The 19,528-nt window shown below is 41.6% G+C and overlaps 1 protein-coding gene across 4 annotated transcripts in view; it reads left to right on the top strand.

The window, feature by feature from the left end:
* Positions 1–1,605: 1,605 nt before the first annotated feature.
* Positions 1,606–19,528, top strand: part of KANK1 (KN motif and ankyrin repeat domains 1) — a 205,018-nt gene continuing 187,095 nt past the window's right edge. For all 4 annotated transcript variants that reach the window (XM_054689567.1, XM_054689568.1, XM_054689565.1 and 1 more), the window contains exon 1: positions 1,606–1,679. The gene's annotated coding sequence lies outside the window, so the exon portion shown is untranslated. The remainder of the gene's footprint in view (positions 1,680–19,528) is intronic.

Here is a 19,528-nt window from a genome sequence, read left to right as displayed (position 1 = left end):
CCTTAGGGCGTGTGCTGTGCTGAGAGCACTTCGCATCCTTTAAGAAAATCAGTAACTGGGGAAGAGAGTTTTTGCTATTGCTGGTTGATTTTGCTTTTTGTCTTGGTAATACTCGGTTTTAATAAAGTCAGTCCTGTCCCACCCTAAGCTCCTCCTCAGTTTACTCAAACCATCTTCAATTTGCAGGAAGACTCAAGGCAGTCTCTCAGTCAGTCCTGCTCATCTCTCTCGCACCCACTTCAACTGCTCTGAATAGAGTGTCTGCTTTAGTTCAGTCTTACCTAAGTTCCCCAGGCAGACACTGTCCTCTTTGTGTTATAGAGCAGCCAGGATATTGAACGGGTTGCCTGGCTGTGGGTCCTCACCTGCGCGCTTAAAAGGGACTTATCAATACTCCACTGCAGGCACACACAAAAGGTTAATAAAAGGTTTATTTACAAGGGAAAAGGAAATAAGGAAAATGTACAACTCAGGGAGAAAATAGGGAAATAAAGTCTTCAATGCGTCCTACCCAATACGCCGACCTGGAAACCCAAAGGCACTCTCAGAGCTGGCCGGACGATGCTAGCTGGTGGAGAGCCAAAATGGGGGACCCCTCCAAAGCCCATGTGTCTGGCTTTATACCAACCCGGCTGCTTAACCGCACCCTCAGGTCCCAGCCACCTTCCCTTTGGTGGTGATGGGATTTGAGTTCCCAGTGTCTTTGGCTTTGGCCTGGGGTGGGGGTGGAGTCCACAAAGCCTGTATGGAATTAGCTTTAGGACATCCTTTTCCCCCCAACATTTGGAGTTCCCTGAACGTCTGCACCCTTCTTGAGAGGAGCCTTCTCCCCTCCCCCGAGGACTCGGTACTGTAGCCCAGTTGGAGCGCTGCACGGAGGACACAGGGCAGGTCCAGGGAGAGGCGGGAAGGTTCTGGCCTCCATGCCCTCCAGCACCTGCAGCAAGAGAGAGCCCTGCCCGCCCCCGTCGGGCTCTTAAAAGGAGCGGGCGAACAAATCCAGAGCCGCAGGGCAATCGCGCAGCGGAGTGGATGGAGCCAGCAGGAGCCAGAGGGGGTGTTAACTGAGCTGGTCTCAGCCTTCCAGGTCCTCCTCCCGTCAGAGCGCACAGAACAGAACTGGCGCCAAGTTTCACTGGGGGTGGTGGTGGATGTTTTCGCTCCCCCGGGGGGACCAGTAACCACGCGTGGGTAGAGGAGCGTGCAGGGGCCGAGGGAGGTCCAGCCTGCGTCTCCCCGCGTTAAGCCCGCGGGCCGAGGCGGGAGGTGCGCGAAGGTGCCTCGTGGGCCCGCAAGCGCTGGAGCGGCGCGCAGGCGCACTGAGGCCGCCCGCCGGCCGGCTCTGGGGGTACAAAGAGCGCGGCCGAGAGCCGGGGTTCCTTGAAGTCTGAGGAGGCGCCTGGGGCTCCGCGGGCCGGGGCGTCGCTCTCTCCCCACTCTGGGACGCGGCCACAGTCGCTTCCCACCCGGCGCCTCACGTTTTCTCGTGCCCCCCGACTCCTTGCCCTGGAGGTGGCTGGAAAGCCGGGTGCGTCCAGGGCGTTTCGGGGTTTAATTCTGCCGCTGGCTGACCCGAGCCGGCTCCGCCCCCCGAGCTCCGCCTCCTGCTCCTCGGGCCGCGAGGCTGGTCTAGTCGCTCAGCGGCCGGCGCGGCGCGCAGGTTGGAGCGGCGTCTGGAGGTGAGTGCGCCGGGTCGCTGCTGCGCTCTTTCCCACCCCGCGGGGCTGGGGTCCCCCTCCCCTGCCCCGGGCTCCGACCCTTATCCCGGGCGGGCCCCCTCGCCGAGCCCGGCAAACTTGGCGCTCCCCGGGGGGCGCGCGGTGTCGGGAAGGTGAGGGCAGCTCCCGCGGGGTCCCGCTCCCCGGGGTCCCCCTCCCGGCGGCCTAGGGGTGGGCCTGGGGACCGGGTCCGAGAGGTCGCTGGGGCGCCGTGGCCGCGCGGGGTGGCGCGCGCTGCAGCGGCGGGGCTCGCCCTTCTGGAAGGGGCGCCCCGGGCGCCCGGCTCCCGGCAGCGGGAAAGTCGGGCCCGGCCGGGTGGCGGGGGAGTGCGAGCGCCTCGGGCGCCGGAACCGGGCGCACGGCCCTGGGGTGCCCGCGGGCCCTTTATTACCCCGCGTTGGGGTGGGATGGGACACCCTCGCCGCGGTGTCTCTCGCCTGAGGAGTTCTGAAGTCGGTTCGGCGGGAGGGAGTGGCGGTCGACCCCCCTTTATCCCGCCGTCTTGGAGCGGCAGGTGGCCTCGAGTCGCCCTGGGCCGAATCCGAGCTGGCTCCGGCCGCGCTTGGAGGAAGCCGGGGTGGTAGGAGGATGCAGGGGCTGTGGGTCTCCCGGGACCCGGCCGCTACCCCGTGGGCTTGGAGGGTCTGTGGGGTCACATCCAGGGGGAGGGCGTGTGAGAACCCGTAACCCGCAAGCGGACTTGGTCCCTGAACGTCCCTCTCTTCAGGCTAGTTTGGCAAACAGGGAGTCTTGCGCTCACCGCAGCCAACTTCCTTGGACCATTCATGCTCCCCCACCCGAGCCCGTGGAACTTTCTGAGGCATCCCTTACCCTGCAGTGCTGTGCTGCGTCGGGGTGACTTGGTGAGACTTTGACAAGAGGTAGCCTCAAAAACAACCTGTGGCGTCCCCCAGCGCTAGCTCTCTGCACATCGCCTCTACGGTCATCTTATTAATCAATGAAATATTGTGTCAGAGTGAGAGCCCCGAGCCTAGCAAGGCTCATCAGATCTGTCATTGTGCAGTTTCTGTCCTCATCTTCATCCCCACCCCCCGACCCCGCCCGCGTTAATTTCCACGGAAATCGGGACCTGTTTCCTCTTATTTTAATTCATGAGTTTATTCATCTTGAATTGTAGCTGTTTATCTGCTTGTTGCTCTGGTCATGCAACTTTTTTACTAAAAAGTTGGGCCCTCCCACATTTTATTCATTTTAAATATCATAAATTAACCCTCTTGTAAGGGACAGTTCAGTGCTTTTTAGTATATTTGTGCAATTATGCATTTGTCACCACTGTGTAATCCCAAAACTTTTTCCAAAAAGAAACTGGCATGCTTGTTATCAGTCACGAGCCAATGCTCCCTCTCCCGCCTCCCAGGCCCTCATTTTAGGTGAAGTTTTCCCAGGAAATAGATTGAGAAAGTTGAGAGGTTTTTAACCTTGGCCCTTTTTCAGTTAATAGGGAAAAGGTGCTCCAGCTGAGAAAAAATTAAGGCTGGGCTGTCCTGTGTTGAGATTATGAAGTCTAAGGATGGGGGAGAAGCCACCAGTGGAGAACTAATTGCTTCCTTTGAAGATACACAAAGTAGAAATGCAGTTTATCACTTTAGGGCTTAGGGGTGCTTCTGGGCACTCTTTTCTGCACTCTAGATTTGCCAAGTCCATAAATCACTCTAGCTGAAGTTCTGCCTTAGAAAAAGTGCATTTTAGTTTTGTTTGTTTTGTTTTTTTTGAGGGGGGAAGAGGAAGATGGTGGACAAGGTGAATGGGAGGGAAGGGGTAGGGGAGGAGTTAGAGAAATAAAGACTGCAAGTTTAAAAATAGCCTTGTTTTAAATTATCCAAACTGGCCTTAAAGAAAGAAAGCACAGGCAAATGGCCAGTAGAATCAATACATTCAAGACTTAGGTCTTAGATTCATTCTTGTGGGTATCAGCATCTGTGCACAAATAGTTCTATGAGCTAAAGTGCTCTTGCTATAACCTCCTAGTTTAGGGAGGTAAAGGGGGATAGGAAAGGGAGTAGGGAAGGAGAATGACTTAAAGGAGCATTGTTTGTGAAAACAAGGTCTGTTAAAAGGGAGCAGGTAAATGGTGAGAAGATTCAGAAGCAGCAAAGGGGTTATCACTGAAAAATGACAGAAAATTCACTGGGGCATTTGTTGATTATTTGTGCATATTTGAAAAGTTACATTTTTAGTGAGCAGAGTTGAAAATACCCAAATTATGCATCAACCACACTTCTGCCCTCCAGTCAGTGAAGACACCGACTTGATTTCAGTTGTTACAGGAAATTTTATGTCTCTTGCATGTGTGACTTGGCTTATGCCACTTTTAAAATTGTTAAAATTGAACTATAGCACACACACAAATTTTAAAGTGTATAATAGAATCAATTTTCACAAAATGAGCCACTCAGCAGTACTTGACACATGATAGTGTGATTGGTCACATGCTTGGAGACACAGGGGGCTTCATCACTGGCTTGTGACTGTTAGGCCAATCTGGTGATCTTTGGGGAAATGTAGCACTGGTCCCAGACTGGCTAGTTTGAATCTTGGTTGTGTTGCTTGCTGTGTGACTGTTGACATAGTTACTGAACCTCTCTGTGCCTCAGTTCCCCATCTATGAAAAAGAGGACAATAAAAGCAATCCCTCATGGGCTTATTATGAGGATTAAAAGAATTAAAACAGAATGCTTAGAAAACTTCCAGGTATACAGTAAGTGCAAAACATGTTTGCTGTTTTTTCTTTATATTTGAATTGCTTAAATTTATTTTTCTTCCAAATGTACTGAAGTATGATTGATGAGACCATAAGATATTTAAAATGGTACATTTTGATGATTTGATATGTGTGTACATTATGGAAGAATTCATTCCATCTAGTTAATTAACATAGCCACCATCCATCACTCTGTATGTGTCTGTCTATGTATATATACGAATACTCCTAGCAAATTTCAACTATACAGCACAGTGTCTTGCATTCAGTATAATTTCTGAAGTAATATTTGCACATATTAAGAATAATGCAAAAAAATGAAGAAGGGTTTAGAAAGAAAACATAAAGTCCTCTCTATCCCACCTCAACTGAAGTCTTTTCTCAGATATAACTGTGGACTATTTCTTTCTTTTTTTTTTTTAAGATTTATTTATTTATACAGGCATTGGGTACAGTGAAAAGCACGGGAGGGTGAGAGGATTCCCAGAGAGAGTGGGGAACAGAACAGGCAGACTGATGAAATACACTGCTGAGGGGAGCGGCGGGGCACGCCATGTGGGACCCTCGCTGGCCGCCGGGGATCGAACTGGCACTGCCAGAGGCTGTGGGCAGCCTTGTAGCCCAGCGCTCAACTGCTGCGCCACCAGGAGAGGCCCTGGACTATTTCTTTTTTTAGTTTTTCTGGTAGTTATCATTGAACAAATTACCTCAAAATTTAGCAACTTAAACAATTATTATTTGGATTATTATTTTGGATTCTGTGGGTCAGATATTTAGGCATTTCTTGGCTGGTACTTCTGACTCTTATGGTGTTGACTGAGGTCTCTCTAGGCTACCAAGTTGTGGGCTGGCCTGGAGGGTCCAAGAAGACTTTGCTCCCTTACTGTGTGCCTTGGCAGGAGTGGCTAGAAGGCCAGGCTCAGTGTTGACTTGACTAGAACACCTACACATGGCAAATTCAGCATGATGACCCCAGGGAGTCAGACTGCTTACAGGTCACCAGCTTCCCACATGTATTAATCAGGGTTCTTTAGAGAAACAGAGCCAGTAGGATGTGCATATGATTATAGAAAGAGATTTATTATAAAGAACTGGCTTAAGTGATTATGGAGGCAAGCAAGTCCCAAAACAGCATCATGGACACCAGGGGAGATGTTGTCACAGATGAAGATCACAGACAGCTGTCTGGAGAATTTCTTCTTGCTTAGGGACTCCAGTTTTTTGTCCTTGTCTGGCTTCAGCTGATTGCAGGAGACCCACTTACATCATGTAGAACAATCAGCTTTTCACACACTTCACTGAGTAAAATGTCAACTTGATCCCCAAAACACCCTCCATGTTGACATTTGACAACTAACTCAAGCTAGGAGCACCTCCAGTGAGCCACTCAAAAGCTTCATGGCATTTTATGACTTCAGAGACTACTTCCATTTTCATAGTTTGGAGCACCACTTGTTGGGAGGAGTGTCAAAGAATTTGCAACCTTCTTTTTAAATTGTCACAGTGTATACCTGACTCCACAAATTTGATAATATCTATTAACTCCTTGCTAAGGGGAAAGTGGCATTTTTCTTGCCTCCCATCTATTTTGTCTTCCTCACCCGTCTGACTCCAGTAAGTAGTAGATATTATTAGTTCTCTTTTTATAGTTACTTTTGTAATTATAAAGAAAGCATCCCATACTTTACAAAGCTGTGGAGAGGTGGAAAACTCAGGTTTATTGGAGACACACAGAGAGGGGGAGAGACACAGAGAGAGAGAGAGAGAGAGAGAGAGAGAGAGAGTATATGTGTATGTGTGGCCTGACAATGAGGTTCTTACTAAAACACTCCAGCCACTGGACATGTGAATTGCCTATCAGCATATTTTCTGTGTGAGCGTAGCAGGGATATCATCCAACAGTTACTCTTTGGCTTTTAAACTTAGTTACCTCTTTACCGTCTCCTTCCTTTGAAATTTCATTTAAATATTGTATATAGATGCTAAAAGCAAATGATGTTCTCATGATGAAGAATCTTAAAATAGATAATACTGTTGAGTTGATTATTTGTGGTAGATATATATCCTAGAAAAACCTGTCAGAACTAAACATCTTCATGTTCTTTTTTTTAATCACAGAAGCAATCAGTTAATTGGAAACACATCTTTCAGACAGTGTCAGGAACCTTGTAGCTCTGTTGGAAGTTGGTTTTTCTTTTTATTCATTTAGTTAATGGAATTGAGCATTGGGGTTTAGGTTAACTCTCAGAAGATATATTAATCCCTTTTATAATTACCCAGTCCCCTGAGAAGCACACAGACTCTGCTCTTGTTGGTTTATGTTTATTGTGTATTGAAAGACAAAACTGTTGTTTATATAATTTTTGGCATGACTAGAGGCAAGAATATAAATTTGTCAAACTTTGTATTGCATTTTTGGGCTAAATTTGTCCAGATTTCTTTTGGTAATTCTAACTGGTCACCCTTTGACCTTGAGAAAAATATGAAAAAATAATTGGAATGAAGGTAGAAATCAAGACTGAATCAATCCATTTGCTACCTCTTCCTTCTCCCCACATCCATTCATTCATCTCAACGGAGTTGCTATTTTCTAGAAAAAATAATTGCTTGAGTAGTCTTTTTAGGGTTTTGCAATTGTTCCAGTTATGTGGTTCTATCACTCACTTTTCTGCCAAATACTACCTCAACTCCCTTCACCAGCTGGAGCCACAGACTCAAACTCATCAATTTTGTTTCATAACCACTCATAGTCGCTGCTCTTACTGCAGTGGTATCCTACTTCTGTTATGGTTGATTACCTTTCTCAGTGTTTTAACTTTATACACATAGAATCACAGAGTACATACTCATGACAGTATCTGGCTTTTCTCACTCCATGTTTTATTTGAAAGATTGGTCCATGTTGTTTTATGTGATTATGATTGGTTCATTCTTCTTGTGTATATTATTATCTTATGTATCCATTGGGTGAATAGACCACAGTATCCATTCTGCTGAAAATGTGGTTTGGGTATTTTCTGCAACTTTGTGCCTGTTTTCTGGTGAACATGTGTACATTTCTGTTGGGTATATCTCTAGAAGTGGAATTTTTGGGCCACACTGCAGAGTTGCAGAGAGATTGCCAAAAGGGCTTGACTTTTTGGTGGCAAATTAAGTCCTGGGTGGCATAACCTAAAGAGGTTGCTGGCGAATCCATACTTCTCACATTGAGGGCAGAACAAGGTATCTCTGGTTCCTGAGAAACCATACTTTGATCTCCTTTCAGAGTTACAACTCAGGAACAGAAGGAGAGTTTCCTGAATCTCTATCAAGGAGAGGAGGTTTCTAGAGAAATGACTAAAATTTGCTTAAAGTTTCTCAGTTCCAGCAAGGCTCAGTAGTGATTGGGAGAAGTGATTGAAAGTTTGCTACTAATGAAAGTTTTGGTATTATGTTCCTATTTTTTTTTAAGTTGAGAAAATTCAAGGCCAACTTTCTAATGAAATCCAATGACCTTACTTGGAGTCCTGACATGTTTGTATTTGGGGGGCTGAAGGAGGGAAAGGGTGACATTTGTGAGTGTGCAGTGGAATCTGGTGACCTGTTCATGATGCTGAGGAGTAGCAGGAACTTTTTATGTAGTGGCCATGTAGGAGGGGAATGGGTGACCTGGTTATACTTCTTAGGCGGCATTCTTAGGCATCAATGAATATACACCATTTTATCAGTAGTGTATACACTAAGCCTGCCAGATCTGCATGAAGGTTCATCAGTTACAGTTATTTCGGTGTCTGCTGCACTGCAACCTATCTTTTAGGTAATCAGGAATTTTTTGCTTTCATCAGCTGAAGTTTAAACAGTTTGGTAATAAATAATTTGTGCTAATTTGACTTGAACCCCTGAGTCCAGTTTCTGTTCTCTAACCACTCTGCCTAAACACATACCTTTTGTGTGTGTAAGCTTGGATTCCTGAGGGTACTGTCCATTTTCCTCCCCTCCTCAAAAACAGAGTTCAGTGAACTCTGGACAGTTTTTAAAATCAATTTTGAGGCTAATAGAGGAAGAGAAGTGTTTCTTTTTGTTTCTTTTTTTAGGTTTATTTCAGCCAACTGCAAGAAACAAAAGGCTACTGTTTGGGTACTCAGAAACAGGAAAACCTAAATGGAAGGCCTTTGTTTTCCTTTAGTGAAATCCCATGTGCTTATGTAGCTTTTTCACACCTTTTGGAGAATCAAAATATCTGTGTCTGTTTGGTTTTAGATAAACAAAGTATGTTTCACTCAAATCCAGGGTGGATCCTAGCCTGCTCTGGGGGCGCCTAATCCATGGAAACTGCTTTGTCCTGAACATCTCCTTTTCTCTCTTTGACCCTCCATGACCCCAGGTGGCTTTCTTTTCCCATTGTCCCCATTTTTAAAATCGTATTTTTGGATTGATCAGATCAAGGGGATTTGATTCCTTGTGAAACCATGAGTTACACTGGAGCTTGGGTTCTAGAATCTTACCTCTACTGCTTCCTACTAGGCATATGCTTCCTTTTTCTCTGTGTGTCCAGAAAGAAATCATTAATATCATTATGCCGTTGTATTTAAGTGTGCCATTGAGACAGAAAGGGAGACCAAGGAGGGAAGATAAAAGGACATCTAGGCTATAGCATTTTCTAACCATAGAAGTCCCTGGAAGAAAAAAGTCTTGAAAGAGCGGTCATGTTTGCTTATGGCCAGAGGAGCAGAGAATGAATGGGCTCTGGTCCCAGATAGCATACAGTAGATGAAAGAAGAATTTTGGAGGGAACAGAAGGGTTCAGACTGAATCAGGACCTGGGTCCAGTAGGAGCCCCCAACTCCAGCTTCCTCCCTTCTCTACAAGCTCTGCCAGTTTTCACTAAGCAATCATCTTTCTGTGCCTATAATATAGGGATCAGAGTATCTTCACGGAATAGCTGAGAGGATTAATGAAGGTATGATCCTTTCCTGGACTTTGTTGAAATCTTATCACTGAAGAAACTTGTTCTGTCTGCTGCCCTAAGCCAAGGAAACTTTCACTGTTTATTTAGTATTAGTAATTTCTAGGAAGGGGTTGAACTTGGGGTCCTTTTCTCTGGAGTTAAATGGTGGGATATAGATATGTTCTTGCGACCTCAATTTAAATATCTCTTCTGGGATATGCTTTGTAGGACTGCTTTTCATACTGCACTGTGCTGTAAGCATGCCATGGGATCAGAATATCTTCAAAGAAGAGCTGAGAGGGTCAATGAAGGTGATAGAAGCTTGTAGTGCTGATAGGGTAAACTATTCATTTATAACAGTATTTCCAGGTTAAAGGCATAATATACATGGTAAACTCTGAGTACACTACTCCTTGTTAAATTAGTGATTTTTTGTATCTGAAGCTTTGGGGAAATGGGGATAATAACATTCAGGGTCTCCAGAGACATGCAGAGACTGAGAACCTTTTGGGTAACTAGCTGTGTTTCCTTAAATCAGCCAAATGCAGTCATATGGTTGTATAAACCCAGAGAATTAGGTCTGTTTCTCATAAAAGCATGTACTGTTTTGTCTGTTCTGATGATCAAAATTGACACCTTTCATTCAGCAAAGCAAATTAAGAACCCCAGGGTCATAGGGATGGTTCAGCATATGAAAATCAATCAGTATAATCCAACACATCAACAAAAAGAAAAATAAAAACCATATGATCATATCAATAGATGCTGAGAAAGCATTTGACAAAGTCCAACATCCATTTATAATGAAGGCCCTTGAAATTCTTGGGATAGAAGGAGCATACCTTAACATGATAAAAGCCATATACCACTAACCCACTGTCAGTATTATTTTCAATGGTGAAAAACTGAAGGCCTTTCCTTTAAGACCAGGAACAAGACAAGGATGGCCTCTCTCACCACTGCTCTTCAATATAATACTGGAGGTCCTAGCCAAGGCAATAAGACAAGAGAAAGACATACAAGGAATCCAAATAGGGAAAGAAGAAGTAAAACTATCACTATTTGCAGATGATAAGATAATATACATGGAGAACCCTAAAAATTCCACAGAAAAACTACTCGAAATAATCAGCCAGTTCAGTAAAGTAGCAGGATACAAAATCAACACACAAAAATCAGTAGCCTTCCTATACACAAACAATCAATCTGAAGAAGAAGAAATCAAGAAAACCATCCCTTTTATAATTGAAACAAAAAAATTAAAATAATTGGGAATAAACCTAACAAAAGAGATCAAAGACCTATACAAAGAAAATTATAAAACACTGTTTAAAGAAATAGAAGAAGACACAAAGAAATGGAAAGACATCCCCTGCTCATGGGTTGGAAGAATTAATGTTATTAAAATGTCCATCCTACCAAAAGCAATATACAGTCAATGCTATTCCAATAAAAATCTCAATGACATTCTTCAAATAAATAGAACAAATAGTGATGAAATTCATATGGAACCACAAAAATCCCACAAATAGTCAAAGCCCTACTGATGAAAACAAAGGAGAAAGGAGGTATCACACTTCCAAACTTCAAGCTATACTTCAAAACCATAATAATTAAAACAGTTTGGTATTGGAACAAAAACAGACACACAGACCAATGGAACCGAAGAGAGATCCCAGAAATAAAACCATGCTTATATGGATGAATGATCTTTGACAAGGGCGCAAAGAACATGCAATGAAACGCGGACTGTTTGTTCAATAAATGGTGCTGGGAAAACTGAACCACCACATGCAAAAAAATGAAACTAGACCACTACCTGTCACCATGCACAAAAATCAACTCAAAATACATAAGAGAACTGGACATAAGACCTGAAACCATAAAATATATACAAGAAATATAGCTAAAACACTGCAAGACATACATTGCAATAACATCTTTAAAGACTCATCACCCAAAGCAAAGATAGTCAAGGAAAAGATAAACACCTGGGATTACATCAAACTGTAAAAGGTTCTGTACAGCAAAAGAGACATTAACCAAAACAGAGAGACAACCCCACCTATTGGGAAAAAAAATCTTTGCACACCTGTCAACTGATAAGGGACTGATCACAAAGATATACAAAGAACTCACACTACTCAACTAAAACAAAATAAACAATCCAGTCAAGAAATGGGCAGAAGAACTTAAAAGGCATTTCTCCAAAGAGGAAATGCAAATGGCCAACAGCCATATGAAAAAATGTTCAACATCCCTTATAATCAGGGAAATGCAAATCAAAACCACACTGAGATACCACCTTACACCAGTAAGAAGGGCACATATCAAAAAAACAAGCACCAACAAATGTTGGTGAGGTTCCGGTGTCCAACCACTATGGAAAGCTGTCTGGAGGTTCCTCAGTCTACTAAAAATGGAGCTACCATATGACCCGGCAATTCCACTCCTAGGTATCTACCCAAAGGACATAAAAACACTGATTGAAAAGAACACCTGTACCCCTATGTTTATTGCAGCACTATTTACAATAGGTAAAACCTGGAAACAACCCAAATGCCCAAAACTAGATGACTGGATCTAGAAGATGTGGTATATATACACAATGGAATATTATTCAGCAATCAAAAAAGATAAACTCATGTCATTCGCAGCAATGTGGATGGAGCTAGAAGGAGTTATGCTCAGTGAAATAAGCCAAAAGGAAAAAGAAAAATATTGGATGGTTTCACTTGTAGCAGAAATATAGAGAAACCAAAAGAGACATCAGTGTAAAAAAACAATAACAGTACAAAACACAACAAAGCAAAAACAGACAATTATAAATCTGAGACATCCTGCAGGGGAGGAGGAGGGAGAGGGATCAAATGGAAGGAGGGAGGAGCACAGGAGACTGAGGTGATGGTGCACGGGTACATTGGGGAAGGAAACTTGATGGGGGTTACACCTGAGGGGTTGGGGGGAAGCAAATATTGTTTAAAAATGAACAATGATGTAAAAAATTTAACAAAATTAATAAAAAATAATTAAAAAGAATGAAAAGGCAAGTCACAAAATAGAAGATATGTGTCATACAGCCAACAAACAGCTCATCCAAGATATTGAAGAACTACTGGGAATCAGTAAGAGAAACCAAAAACCTAAATGAAAAATGGAAAGCTGTTGGAATTCATCTATACAAATGAACAAACACATATCCTGTGACTAAAAATTATACTCCTAGAAATAGACATCTCATAGGAATGAGTGCTTATGTGCATCAGAAGCATCTACAAGAATGTTCATAATAGAATAATAGAAACATATAGAATTAAACCAAGTGTGTATGAATGGATAAATTGTTTTGTGCTTATAAAATGGAATATTATACTACATACAATACACAATAAAGTCCTAGATATTACATTGAGTAAAAGAAGTTAGAAACAAGTATATATATTATGGAGTGATATCATTTATATAAAGGTCAGAAAGAGGCAAAAATAATTGATGGTGACAGAAGTCAGAGTAGAGCAGAGGTCACAGGACAGTAGTGACTGGGGTGGAGGGACTTTTTGGCATCTTAATAGTGTTGTCTATCTTTGATATATGTGCTGATGATGACATGGATATATGTTTTTATAATAATTTATCATGATAAATATTTGTGATTTATGTACTTTATATGTTATTTAAGTTAAAAAGTCTACCAAGAGCAGCTATTTTAAAATAAATAAACCAAAATTAAAAATAAACCAATAAGGCTTATTATCTTGAAAAGGAGAAACTCATTTAGATTGGCTTAAATAAACCAGCATCAACAATAAGAAAATTTTTGGAAGGAACTCAGTAAAATCCAAAAGTTTGGTTGCCCACCCACTGCATCCCTGGGAAGTGAAGAGTTAGGACCTGAAGTTAAGCTTTATTTTGTTTACTTACCTCCAGCCATTGCACTGTCTTTCTCTGCAGACCACCTTTCTCTGCTTCAGCTCACATGTCGTAGAAAATGGCAGCCTAGCCCATGCTAATCATGAGCTCCCCCTTCAAGCCTAATTCCATTTTTGTACCTGATAGTTCTTTTTTTTCCTCAAGATTTATTTATTTATACAAGAACTGGGGTACAGACCAGAGGCACGGGAAGGCAAGAGAATTCACCAGAGACAGAGCCGGGAGCAGAACAGGCTGATGGACCCAAAATACTGCTGAGGGGAGCAGTGGGTGAGACCGGAGAGGTCTGCCGTGCCATGTGGGAATCTCCCTGGCTGGCCGGGAATTGAACCCGCACTGCAGAGGCTGTGGATAGCTTCACAGCACTGTGCTCAACCCTCTACGCCACCGGGGAGGCCCTGTAGCTCATTTTCTATCTATCTGTCCCTCCCTGTTAAGATCAGATTAGTCTATGTCAACCTTCCTCCCAACCCTTCCCCTCAATAGGGATCCTTCTGTGGTCCAGTCGTATGTGGACAGAGACAGGAATCATGTAGGAAACAGAGCAGCCAAGCCTAAGGATAGGTGGGTTTTCCTAAAAGAATGAAATATTTGCTATCCTACCACATTCTCCTGCAGAATGTCTGCCTCCCTCATTTTTTCCAGCCACTATTTGGAGCAGGAAAAAGAGTCCCCAGGAAATTCTTTGTTTTCTTACAACCATATCAGACACTCATGTCTGCTGCCACATAAAACATCCCAGGGACTTGACACTAAATTCTTGCTGACTCTCCCTGACTTTTGGTTTCACCATGATCTACAGCAAACTAGTTTTTCAAAGGGAACTCTTCATTCCTTTTGGAATTATTGGAATAATTTCCTAAATGCATGGAAATCCATACCTTCTGGGTATAACTGTGTATCAAATTACAGGAAATATGTTCCTAGCTGGCTTTGAACTTAGCAATGCAAATAGCTTCTTTGATGTCTATCATGGATTTCCCAAACCTGGTAGAAAGAACCATGGGCCCCAAGATTTAGGAATTTTCAAGATAGAAGATAGTATTATCTCTTTCTCTGTCTCTTGGGTAAAGTGTCGATTGTCTGTAAAGCATGTCTTGCCTGCATGGGGTCTGCACATTGCCCTTGGCTTTTCACTGGGCACCTTTTCATTCGCTCGCTTCCAATTAAAATGGACAACCTCTGGATATGACTACCTGTGAGCTTAGTTCTTGTGGTGTTCTGAGTTTCTCTTGCAATTTGGTAAGACCTCACCACAAATTTATTAATATATTTATTTTGGAAATTAAGTTTTTAAATGAGTGTATGTATATTTTCATCAGAGTATCTGTAGGAGGAGACTTACTGGTGGGCGTTACTTTTCTTTGGCATCTAAAAAATCATTTGAAATATCTCGATTTTCATCTAGTTTTGTTTTACAGTATCATTTCAAAAGCAGTTTGTATCATCAGATCTTATATTGCTAGGATTTCCAGGCAGTGACTAATACTAAACAATACTAATACTAAAGTGCTACAATGAACCTGGGAATTGAGGAATGACTTCTTCATCCCATATAGTCCCAGACAATTACATTTCTTAGTTTTGCTCAGAGACTAGTATACCGTAGGTTTAGTTTCTAACCTTGGCTCTTGTCATATGCCTTCCATCAGTTAGAGGTTAATTACCTCCCTGTGGAAGGGTGAGCTGTTGAACCTTAACCTCTTTAACTAACATTGTTCTCAACACAGTCTTCTCCAAAAATCTCACCTCCCCCCAAAGCATATATTTATATGGCAAAAACTTCTTTAATTAGAAGACAGAAGTTATTTTCCATTTACTCTATGTATTATATAGATGGTTTGCATGAAAATTCACTGGCAGTAACTCCATGTACTTTCATTAGGCTGCTCTACCTCTAATGACCATTAAGCCTTTTTTAAAAAAATGATGTGTGATGGTTTCATCACTCAGCTTAGACCAGATGATGGCCAATGGTTTAAAACAGCATATTTAATTTCTTATTCACATTACACAAAAGCTATGGCTTTGCTCCAAGGGTCTTTTTTTACTGTAGATCTAGCCTGAAGAAGCCACCATGGTCTGGGGAAGATAACAGAAAGCCAGTCCATTCTTGACTTAATGCTTCTGCTTGTAGGTCCCTTCTGCTCATATTCAGTTGGCTAAAGCAGGTCACATGGCTAAGCTTTTGAAAATGGGTTGAGTATAACTAATTCATCTATCTGGAGACACTAGAAATCACATGACAGCAGAAGTATAATACTTTTATAGGGAGAGCTGCAGAAAATTGGAACATTATAATTTTCCACAATGGAAAATATATTTAGTGCGATGAGGCTTATGAATGGTCTATAAGTTCGTTCAGCAACCATTTTTAGACTTGATTAAATCTGTATATTGGGCTTTATTTTGAAAATGTTATGCTTCAGAAATCTGCCTAGATATAAAAAACAGGACGTAGTTTTTGCACAGGGCTGATTAATCTTTTATGAGCTAGAGATTTGTACTTGCAATTTGGTAACTTTCCACTCATTGCTTTTTAAAGGTCTAGATCTGTATTTTAATCAAGCAATTACTCTTCTTATTCTTTTAACTTTTACATCTTGATTTTTTTCATGCATTTCTCCTATCTTACAGTTTCATTGTTTGATTACCTGAATTAATATGGTTTTGGCAGACAATTAGGTGGATGATTCCATCAGGAGAAGGAAAGAGATATGGGGCTGTTTGGCTAAACTAAAATTTATTTGGGTCTAATCTTTCAAAAGTAAAATTGCCGAGCTATCACTAATATCCTTACTGCATGTTTATCATTTAAAAAGTACAAATTCATAAACCTTTGAAGAAAGTTTGCAAATTATACTCAACTGTAGATAAAGAATTTTAGTGCCTTGGTTGGATATTTACTATGTGCATGTTAGATTCAGAGCTTGCTTTTGGGCAGTGGATATTGACCACTCCTGCATGTTCACCCTCACATTATTTTGTATCAAGTGGAGCACCTTCTATTTAGGCCAGAATCTTGGATAGGTTCTGTCATTTCTGTAATGTTAAACTTCCTTCTGTTGATTGACTTTTCACTTGTGATGCACATTGCTTTTTTTCATGTAATATTGATAATATGTCTTGATTCCTTGCTATAGGTCCAGTTTAGTAGTTTTAAAAGCAGTAGCAAGGTTTTTTTTTTTTTTACATTCATATTTTGCTGAATCTGTTTCCTATTAATCTTGCTATTTCCCACTATTGTTGGATGTCTTTATATATTATTTTGTTTATTTGATAAATTCCTAAATATGAAATTACTGCATGAAAGGATATGTGCATTTGCACTTGTAATAGATGTTGCTCCAGCTGCCTTCCATACAAGGCATCACTAAGGTACAGAAGTACTTATTTCTCTACATTCTTGCCAACAAATATGTTATGACACTTCCTAACCTTTGCCAATCTGATAAGTGAAAAATAGTATCTCATGTGGTTTTAATTTGCATTTCTCTTATAAATTGAGTACCTTTCATGAGTCTATAAGAAGCATTTGTGTTTACCTTTCTATAACTGTTCTATCCTTTGCTACTGGACTATTAATTTTCAAGTTGTGTTACTTTACATATAAAGGGAATAAGCTCCTTCCGTATCTATGATAAGAATTGGAATATGCCCCATTTATTGTTCATCTTTTGATTTATATATGTTGAATTTCTCCAGTAGATAACTGTGTCATCTGTTTAATGCCATAAAGAGAAAAAGACTTGGGCCTCCCCGGTGGCGTAGCGGTTGAGCGCTGGGTTGCGAAGCTGCCCGCAGCCTTTGCGGTGCCGGTTCTATCCCCGGCTGCTCCCCGGCCACCAGAGGAGGGTCCCACATGGCGCGCAGACCTCTCCTGCCGTCCGCTGCTCCCCTCAGCAGTGTACTTCGGTCCTTCTGCCTGTTCTGCATCCTGCTCTGACTCTGGTGAATTCTCTCACCCTCCCGCGCTTCTGACTATACCCAGTGCTTGTATAAATGAATAAATAAATCTTAAAAAAAAAAAATTAAAAAAAAAAAAAAAGAGAAAAAGACTTTCCTCACTGTAAATTTATTTTCTTTTAAAATTATCTAGGGACCCTTTTGGCCCTTCTTTGGTTTCAGGGTTGTATATTTAAATTATTAATTCATCCTCAATTAATTTAAGTAATTCGGGATCCCAGTTACTTTATTTTCCAGGTTGCTGCTGGTTTTCCTTACCATTTATTTAATAGTTTTCATACATTCCTTAGGTTGGAAGGGTCACTGTCATTGTATAGTAAATCCTATAAGCTTTTGTGTCCATTTGTTGACTTTTCTGACCTATTGATCTGCCTGGTTATTTTTGTTTTAATTGTAACACTATTGTAGCTGCTAGGAATTTGCTAACATTTTTGTATTAAGGAGGATTAGGCTTTTGTTTTTATTTTATTGTTGATGTTCACCATGAGTTTTGCAGTGACATTCTAAAATTAATTACACACAATTTAAAAGGAAACCAATCAGAATTTTATGTAGCTCAAAAAAATTACAATGATCTAAGGATGATAAAGGTCAGAGTTTTCTAACTCAAGGTTTGCTATATTTTTTCTCCCATGAGGGGAAAACAAGATGTAAAAACAAGAATAAATATTTAATTATTCACCTTTGGGATCAAGATTGATTTACAAATCAGAACATTTAGCCTTGAGGGAGGAAAAATATGATTAAATAGGTCAACTATTGTAAAGCAAAAGTCTCAGGCTTGTGAGTTGGATGAAGATTGATTGTAAGGACTTAGTCATTTGAGAAGCAACCCTTGGTCCATTCTCAGGTGATGAAAATATAGCATCAGTAGTCAACTGGAGTACAGCAGCATTGGTGGTTTTCTTTCAGTGAAAGGCTTTTATTTGTCTGAAATGAAAAAGAGACTGCAGTGAACCAGAGACCATTGCATCCTGACAGCCTTTTGGCATCTCCCCTCAGTGTTACTCTGAAATAACCCATAAAATAGGGGGGAAAGTTCACTTGTGTGTGTGTGTGTGTGTGTGTGTGTGTCTGTGTCTGTGTCTAGAAGAGAGAAGAGAACTTGTCTAGATATGAGATGAATAAGGTATTTTGGAAAAAATTTATCTCCATTGGTAATGAGTTTAAAACATTATTGAATAGGAGTACAAATACATACACATCATGTAGTAGACTTGTCTGAGCTTGGGCTGCTATAACAAAATACCAGATGGGTAGTATAAAGCAACATTTACTTCTCACACTTCTGGAGCTGTGTGATTGGGTTCTGGTGGGAGTGGCTTCCTGGCTTGCAGAGGGCTTCCTTCTTGTGTGCTCACACAGAGAGGTGAAGGGTTCTGGAACACTAAACCCTTTTCTTCTAAGGACACTAAACCCTTCATGGGGGATCCCTCTCCTAAATACCTCCCATTGACTGTACCACAGATGCTGTCACATTGGGGATCAGGGCTTCAGCCTAAGTATTTTAGGAGAACACATACATTCATTCCATAACAAAATAATGGGTGGCTTACTCTGTCCCCTATGATCATCCCTCTTCTCAGATGACTATATGGTGCTATTGGATTCACTTAGACATGCCTATATACATATTAGCAAGTAACTCAAAAACATCTTTTTTAGTAGTGTGAGCCTAAAACCTATATCTGAAGTCTTCCCATAGTGTCTAAAATGGGCCCAAGATCTTTCATTGATTTTTTTTTGAAAAAGTGCTGAGGTCTTAATAAGTGAGAGATCTCAAAAAAACATGCACTTGAATGTTAGTAGTAGTGGGTTTTTATTTTGTTTGTTTCCCATTTAAGCAATTTTAAGTGTGTCATGTAGTGGTATTACACACTTTCATATCTTTCTATTTTCGTGTTTGGATATATGTTGATACTTAGAAGTTAAACTCTTTTTTGAAAGTCCTCACCAAGCTACTTGACAGAAGCATTACAAATTTGCTGGCTAATTCTGGCACTAAAATGCATTCTGAATCACTGCTTTTGGAACATCTTGGAAGTGGGTAAAACTGTTGCATTTATAACAAAGAAATGCACTTCCAAATTTCTGGAGTTGATCAGAGATTTCCTTACCAACAATAACATCTCAATCCACTGTGTTTCTCTTATCTCTTGGCCAGAAAGCAAAACTGGCCGTTATGGTGTAATAAACTTTGTGTACACAGCTGCAGGAGGGAGCAGGGAGGTGGCTGTGGCAGAGGCTGGGGGTAACTTTGCAAAG

Source organism: Talpa occidentalis, unplaced genomic scaffold (assembly GCF_014898055.3).
Source record: "Talpa occidentalis isolate TD23 unplaced genomic scaffold, MPIMG_talOcc4v2.1 talOcc4.7, whole genome shotgun sequence".
NCBI lineage: Eukaryota > Metazoa > Chordata > Mammalia > Eulipotyphla > Talpidae > Talpa > Talpa occidentalis.
The sequence above is the reverse complement of the archived record's forward strand: the minus strand, read 5'-3'. Positions and strand labels throughout refer to the sequence as shown.